We start from the raw sequence: 8566 nt of genomic DNA on the forward strand, positions 1-8566 counted from the left end.
AAGACCAACGAACATGGTAGGCATGGAATCAGATATGAGTTTTATTAGGACTTAGAAACAGGAGAAGATTTTTCCTGATGGTGGCCGTCTGGATGGAAGTCAGTTTTCCGCAAAGGCAGGGAGTGCAAGGGACAGCTTATAAGGTTTAGGACAGGGACATACCATAGGGTATGAGAACAGTGTTTCAGCAGGGTCTTATCTCCTAGGGGGCTGGAGATTTGTTATCAACACATCAGGAGAACGGTGTTTTAATGCTTCACGAGCAAGATAAGTACTTTACAATGCCATCTGTACATATTTTTCCTGAGGAGTTCCGGTCCTGGTCACGTTGGTGACTATGTGCAGTAACTTACTGTCAATATGGAGGGAGAGCCGAGCCCTGGGTTTCCACACTCATAAACATTTTATCATTTGAACAGAAATGTAAAGTGTACTTCCTTCCATTCACTTCTTTAAATGTTTTAAGTTTTTGGCTATGAACCATAATTGTTCAATTCATAACACAATTCTACCCATAGCTGTTGCTACACTTATACTTTTCAAACACTGCAAACATATATTTAGCATATGTAGATTAGAATGCTTTTGCTATGCATTACTGTTTCAAAACAGCCAAATATCCTGTTTGTTTTTTTTAACAAATAGTGATTGAATGGCTGCTACATGCTACCCATTGTATCATGAGACAGTACTAGAAAAATGAATGTGACCAGGTCATGTTTCAAGAGGTTCGTGGATGATCCAGGTTACAGTGATCAGAATGCAATAAAAATATATGGGGCTTTGAAGTTATCAAGAGCTTTAAAAATTAATAAACTCACCACTAATTTGTGTTACCAAATGTTTCTGATTTCAAGTTTTTCTAAATTCTACATAAGATTTATAGTGTCTGGACTTCTTAAGGAGATAACACACAGAAATGGTCAAATTTTACAAAAAAGAAAACTACACATCCTTTTGAATAGTGGAATACAAAAAGAATGAAGTGGGGATTCTTAAAGGGTGGAATAAATTTGGAGAAGAGCAAGAGAGTACAGACCGACATAAGAGGAAAAAAGGGGCAAAGAAAGGGGAAGAAGACAATGAGGGATGCTCATCTGGCAGGCTGACTTTGGGATCACTTAATATGCATGCAATCAATATTTACAATTTGGGCTGAAAAAGAATTTAAAAACCAAGCATTTATGAGTAACATATAAAACAATTTGTTTTGTTTGTTTTGTGTGCTGTATGGGTAGGTCACATTTCATTATTTTTCCATGTGAGTATCCTGTTAATGCAGCACCATCTGTTGATTGTTTTGTTTTGTTTGTTTGTTTTTTGGGAAGTGCATGGACTGGGAATCGAACCCAGGTCTCCCACATGGCAACCAAGAATTCTATCACTGAACTACCCTTGCACCCCCTAAAGCAATTTGTTTTTAACTAAAGGAAAATATTTTAGTTGGAATACTTTTTATTTATCATAGAAAGTTAAAATATTTCATTTATGTATCTTTAAAATGTAGTTTTAGATGAAAAGAAAAAAAACACATCCCTCCATATTTTACGTATTATGATATATTAACCATTGTTTGTTGGTTGTTTTGTTTTGTTTTTCCTTGTTGCCTTCTGTTTTAGTTTTCTAGGCTGCTCAAGCAAATACTATGAAATGGGTCAAGTTAAGCAATGGAAATTTATTCACTCATGGTTTGAGGCTGGGAAAAGGTCCAAATCAAGGTGACAGCAGGGCGATGCTTTCTTCCTAAAGACTGGGCTGTTCTGGGCCTGGCTGCAGGCGATTCTTGCCCTTAGCCTGTCGCATGGCAAAATGCATGGCCGTGTCTCCTGGTCTAGCCTTTCTCTTCCAGGTTCCACTGGTGTTCCGCTTCTGGCTGCCTCCCGGGACTTTTTCTTTGTGTGTTCGAATTTCGTTCCCTTTATAAAGGATTCCAGTACTAGGATTAAGGCAGGGCTGGGCCACACCTTAACTGAAGTAACCTCATTGAAAGGATTTAACCCACAGGAATGAATTAAATTAAAGAACATGTTTTTCTGGAGTACATACGGCTTCAAACCACCACACTTTCCTTCACTGAGGAAGCTAAACCATGAAGTAGACATTCCTCAAGGGAGGGTTGTCAGATCCTCTATTGCTTTTCTTTTTTTTTTTTCAAAAGCCAGAATTGGAAAAATTCCTGATCAGTCAGAGCCAATTTTTCCCTGTCCCTAAGACTGAAGATTCTCCGGACTTGGGGAAAAGGAGAGAAGTCCGAGGGGAAAAAAAGAGCTTAGATGGTGAGTACCTAAAATGGGACCCAGCCCCAAATTTCTCTTGTATTTATTTTGAGATAGGGTGTCAGACAGTATAGGAAATAATAGAATTCCCCTCTGCATAATTTTGGAGATCCAAGAGCAGAAGGAATTTCATCTTTCCTATTAAGTCTGGGAAGGTGGCAAGATCCTAAAGTTTTCCCCCACTCCCCGAGGCTCATGGCACAGGAACACTAGAGTAGACAAAGCTGCGTGGTACAATTCGAGTTACAAAAGGGACTGAGATGGCCGCAGAGCTCCCTTTTGCTCCACCATAGCATTGAGATCAGCAGAAGCATTTCTCACGAGCCAGAGACTCGTAGAAAGAGGAGAGTCTTTTACTGCCCTATTCATTTTCTCACTCTTCCAGAGTCTCGGAAGCTACAGTCCGATAAAAGGAGGTCACAGCTATGAACTTTGTGGCCTAGCAACCAGGACAGAATGAACGCATTAGCAGATAGTAGCATAGAAAGATGATGACAACTGACTACAGGTGATAGCCTCCTGGAACATATATGTGATCTCAGGTAAGAGGAGGGGAAACCCTGAGTTAACTGAGGTACTTTTACTCATATCTAGTAGAATGGAGGCTTGAAATAGAAATTAAAACTTAGCATTTCTTGCATACTTGAGCTTGTGGCCTGAGATTTGTTCCCACTACATTTTGAATAATGATAGACTTTTACAAGAAGTCTCATTTCCTGATATTACTAGTAGCAAATACTGTCTTCTGCAGATTCAATACAATCTATCAAAAACATTACACTATGCTTATCTCAACTGCTGTAAAAATTCAGAGCTGGGTTTTAGGCAGATGTTCAAATTGTAAGCATAACTTCTTTTTTTTTTTAACTTCCTATCGCAACAACTACTACCAGTACTAGCTAACATTTACTAGATATGTAATATGTGCCAGAACTTGTCCTAAACCCTTAGATGGAGCTTTAATTTAATCCTTTGAATAACCCTATGAGGTGACTTCTCTTATTATTTGTATATTCTATAGATGAGGAAGATGAGTAAATTGCCCAAGGTCATAAAGTTTGAACCTTGTAAGATTCAAGAGGATTTAGTTTAACTACTATGCCATTCTGTCTAGAAATGAATGACATACTGATATCTTTAAAGTCAAATCATCAAAATCCACATCTCCACTAATTGTTCAGGTTTTTCTGTTGGCAAATTCACGAAGGTTCTTAGCCAAGACACATCCTATGTCCCCTCCGCAGGTCACCTATCAATATTAGTATACATCTTCGTCCCGTTTGGCCCTAAACCATCAGATCTCTGTTTTTTTTCCCCCACACTTAAGCATCTGCACTTTATCTGATTTTATGATCTACCTCTTGGTCCTTGAGAACTATTTGTTCATCTTTCCTAGATCTACAACTTCATTCTGAAATCCAAGATTCTAGAAAAAGAGAGAAAAAAGGGAGGTTCTGTCTCCAACAAAATACTCTTAGTAAGGACAACTTGGTTTTGTCTGCAAGTGTTGTGTATTAAAGCTGTTCTGCTATCAGTGAAAACTAGCCTAAATAACAAAGAGAAAAACGTGTTCATATTTGTGACCTTTTCTGTGATCATAAGACTTTAATTTAACATCTGCTTTGAAATGCAGCTGTCTTACCATTTTTTCCCTTAATCATATATGATTTTTTTCATACCTCTTATCTAAGAATATATCATTTTGAAGAAAAGTTTGAAAGTTAAACAAATCTTCAGTGAAAGTATTTGATATCTATCTTATAAAAATATCACTGAATGGAGTTACTCTTGAAGTTCTGTTTTTATCCTTAAATTAAAGTTTAAAGAAAGGAAAGGGATTAGAAGTTATTATTAGATTTTTATGTTAAAAATTATGACTTTCCAAATATATAAATTTCAGGGTTTTCCCAATAGTTTTATTGCTTCCTCTGACTATCTTTTCATTTTCCTGTGCTGTCCATCAACCAACTGTTTCCTATCCTTTTAGGATTTTCCTCAATTTCTGTTTGCCTTACAATGTCATATTTCTTTTAAGTGATTTTAATTTAAGTTTTAATATATAGTGAGAACATAGTAATAAGTTCATTTTACTACTTTTCACATGCAAAATAACTTTGTCTTGAAATTGTTCCTTCTTAGAATAAGCATTTTTAGAATCGTCATAGAAAGAATTATTCTCTTTTCTTTTTGAATTCTCTGTATTTATAGAAAGAGTCCTGTGTATCCAAGCACTTTTCTAAAGTAGAGATGTTTAATAAAATACAGTCTCCAGTGTAATAAATATTTCTCCATTTGAATATGTCCATTGATAAGATTAAATACTTTGCAAATTTATGCTCTTATGTTAGTAAGAAGAATGATGCATACATCCAAACTTAATGCACACGGTTATTTTCTTTCTTCACATTAAAAATAGCCTTACTGGATTTTTTCCAATTATGCAAGTAGCACATGCTTTTCCTTGAGTTTACTATACTTATTGGAAAAACGTTTCAGCAGTTATATGCAATAGACTAAGTACACACACAGCTACATAGGTCCTAAAAACATAGTACTAGGTTAAAATTTAAGAAACAGGATGAAGAACTATATAAGTAAATTTAAAATACTACAAAGATACGCTTTGCAAGAATACATAGAAATGCCAAACACATTAAAATAGTTGCCAATGTGTGTGTTTTAAGGGAGATGGGGTATTGGAAATGAGAATAAGAGATTAAGAGAAAAAAATTTAGACAGTACATAAATGTGTAAGGAAGTTAAAATCACCTTCAATCTGAATATTTGTGATAATCACAGTGAGCATGTTTTGGCATATAGTGATCCAGATACACACACACTTACTGTGAAAAATGAGATTATAATCTCTTTTAATCTGTATTTTCATTTAACAATATAAATGTTTTGATATACATAATAATTTGATGTGCTAGTAAATGCATTTGCCTTACAATGTCATATTTCTTTTATTTTAAATAATTTTAATTTAATTTTTACTCTGTAGTGATAAAGCATAGTAACAAGTTCATTTTACTACCTTTCACTGGCAAAATAACTTTGTCTTTAAATTTTTGCCTTTTAAAATCTTCATAGAAAGTTGTGCATAATTTTTTTAGTAAATCCCCTATCGAAATACAGATTGTTTCCAATTTTTAGTTATAACCAATGTTACTATGAGCATTCGTCTGCACTTATCTTTGTCTTTCACTGAAGGCATACTTAAATTATTGAATCAAATTGTCAAATTGCCTCCCAATTTTACATTCCCAATTGAAACTTCTGATTCCTACAAGGTTCTAAAACTTAAAATCCTTGTAAAACAAACCAACAAATAGAAACAAAAACTATCTCCATATTCCAGACCATTCAAATGACCACATCCAGGCTGTAGAATAAATTTACTCACAGAACCTTCTGTCCAGCGTGTTATGTGAGACATGCTAATGTTAGTGCACGACTGGCAATTTAGCATTGCCTTTGTCTGAATTAAACAGCAGGGACTGAGAAGGACAGCAAGTAAAAAGCAGGAAGGATGTATTAATAGCTAAATATGTGTTTACTTACGTAGTACATCTACTCTTTTGCACTGCTTTCTATGTCAGAATCTGGAAGTTAAAAAAAGTAAAGTCTTTCATACTAATAGTGAGGGCTTGCTCTGCGTAATTGTGAGTCTTCTGCTTTTCACCCCCATTCCTAAAATGTCTTTTCATTTTTCTTGAGGTTTCTGACTTCATTGGTAACCTTAAGTCCCAAGCAGTCAAATGGGTTTTCAAACATAGCCACAAAATCAGACCTCCAAGGCTAAAGCTACAGCATGCACCCATGTGCTGTAGGCCTTGGACTAGTCATTTAACTCCTCTAAATCCCAATTTCTTCAACTATGACATGGGGTTAAGGATATCCACCTGGCTGCACCCCCAGTATCAAAAGCAAATATTTCAAAAAATATATTTATTGGTGAGTTATTTCAAGGTAGTCATTAGCAAGAATAAATGTGAAATGCTTGGAGCCTAGCAAATGCTAATTAAGTGGGAGCTATTTTCACTAACATAAAATATAGGGATGTTGATGAAGGAGAGAAGCAGATAGCAACAAATTTCAGATAGTCCTGATGGTGGGTGAGAGTACAAATTTAGGTGCTGTGGCCAATGTGAGTCTAAAATGTGGCAATTTAAATTGACAGGTTAGAGAAAGAAAGGGAGCTGCTCTGAATTAGGCTCGGCATTTAAGGTTCCCAACAGCCTTTCTGAATGGAAAATAAACTACCTCTGTGGCTTTTAACAATATGTGAATGTGAATAATGAACTCATCAAGGCAAAGTCTTTATGCTTATCTATCCAATATCAATGCTATATCCAAAGCCACAACTGAAGAAAGGATTGATAAATGCATGCTTTTTAATGCTGCTATATGACAGGAATTTAAGTTAATAATCTCTTTTCAAGGCACATCTTTATTAAGGATATTATTCAAAGCCACCAAGTGGTAATTATTATATTATGACTAATTAACCTAATTAATCTAATATGGGTCAATGGCCCTATATTACCCAAGGAAGAGCATTTTAAATGAGAAAGTAAAAAAAAAAGAAATTCCAAAAGGAATTCTTTAAGTGAATGTCCTTAAATTTTGTGAGTCTGATTTATTTCTTGTGTGCAGATATTATATTGCTGGAGTGGCTGAGCTGGGATTATAAAGAGATAGAGAGCCTAATTCTCTGAGGATACTGGGGAATATTCTGTTAATCATGCAGGGGAAGGCACTATATAAATTACATTATAACAATACAGCCTCTTTCTGATAATGTAGCTCTGAAAGAAGAATTCAGCATGACAAGAAGTCAAATTTACCATCATACTGTTCTGATTCTCTTAGCGATGTGATAAAGTGCATGCTGATACCTGCTTTTTATTTAATTAACTTCTGCTTCTCTCAATGCCGACTTGTCCCAGTAGTAGCAAAATATATACTAGGACTGATACTATCTGGTCCCTATGACTAAGGAAAGAATGTAGAATCCTCACAGTGGTAACAGAATAATGGTCCCTCGATGTCCACACTCCAGGCCCCCAAACTTATGACTGTTAGCTCACGTGGCAAAGGGGATCTTACAGATAGGAAGTTAAGGACCTTGAGATGGGAGATTGTCCTGGACTATCTGGTTGGACCCGATATCCTTATAAGTGAAAGAGAGTCAGAATCAGACAAGGAGATATGATGGTGGAAGAAGAGATCAGAAAGAAAGAGAGAGTACTGAAGATGCTATGCTGTTGGCCTTTAAGATGGAAGTAAGGGCCACAAGTTCAAGGATGCCAGCAGCCTACAGAAGCTGAAAAAGGCAAGGAAGTGCCACAGTGGCTCAGCAGGTAAGAATGCTTGCCTACCAAGCCCAAGGACCTGGGTTCGTTTCCTGGTGCCTGCCCATGTAAAAAAAAAAAAGGCAAGGAAATGGATTCTCCCTTAGAACATCCAGAAGGAATGTAGCACTCGATTTTACATTCAAGAAGCTTTGATTTTTAGTCCAGTGAGGCTGATTTTTGGACTTCTGACCTCCAGAACTACAAGATAAAGCTGTGTTGTTCACTTCACTAATTTTTTAGTAATTTGTCACAGAAGCAATATGAAAGTAATGTCCCTTAGAACATCCAGAAGGAGCATAGCCCTCGATTTTACATTCAAGAAGCCTTGATTTTAGTCCAGTGAGACTGATTTTTGCACTTCTGACCTCCAGAACTACAAGATAAAGCGGCATTGTTTACATCACTAAATTTTTAGTAATTTGTACAGAAGCAATATGAAAGTAATATAATACCTTTGGGCTCATGGGACAGAGCTACATTCAGGTCATTTTGGTTAGATTGAAATGAATTTCCAAAATTGTGTCTATAATCCAAGGTAGAACTACAACTATAAATAAGGGAGGCACTACAGCAGAAGATCTTTGCCTTGCCTTTTCTTCCTCACAAGCCATTTTGCTTCTATTTTATTTTCAGGCCTTTAGAGAGATGAAGTGTTATTGAGGGTTCCTGAGCATGGGAATAAGCCAGACCTTTCAGTCCTTTGATGCCTTAATTACCCTTTCCCAAGTTTTTTACAATCCAAACACATTTTCTAAAAAGATATTTAAATGATAAACGAGGTCTTTTAATCCATTTGCTTTCTCTCCTGCACTCAAACAAATGAACAGCTTGGAAGATGAAGAGAATATTTTGCAAGCCTTTAGAAAGTGGTTACGTGTCTTAGCTGGGAGTCACATGCTTTTGATCAGTCCTTGAACTAATTGGGTATGC

At 36.1% G+C, this 8566-nt stretch overlaps 1 long non-coding RNA gene across 1 annotated transcript; it reads right to left on the reverse strand.

Annotated features, from left to right (window-relative positions):
• Positions 1-1690: 1690 nt before the first annotated feature.
• LOC143649458 (uncharacterized) lies at positions 1691-7262 on the reverse strand. The gene is made up of 3 exons (XR_013159006.1): positions 7178-7262; positions 5841-5881; positions 1691-1916 (listed from the first exon to the last, which is right to left on the reverse strand). It is a non-coding gene; the product is annotated as an uncharacterized LOC143649458 (long non-coding RNA).
• Positions 7263-8566: the final 1304 nt, after the last annotated feature.

The sequence above is a fragment of the Tamandua tetradactyla genome, chromosome 11 (genome assembly GCF_023851605.1).
Source record: "Tamandua tetradactyla isolate mTamTet1 chromosome 11, mTamTet1.pri, whole genome shotgun sequence".
NCBI classification, from domain to species: domain Eukaryota; kingdom Metazoa; phylum Chordata; class Mammalia; order Pilosa; family Myrmecophagidae; genus Tamandua; species Tamandua tetradactyla.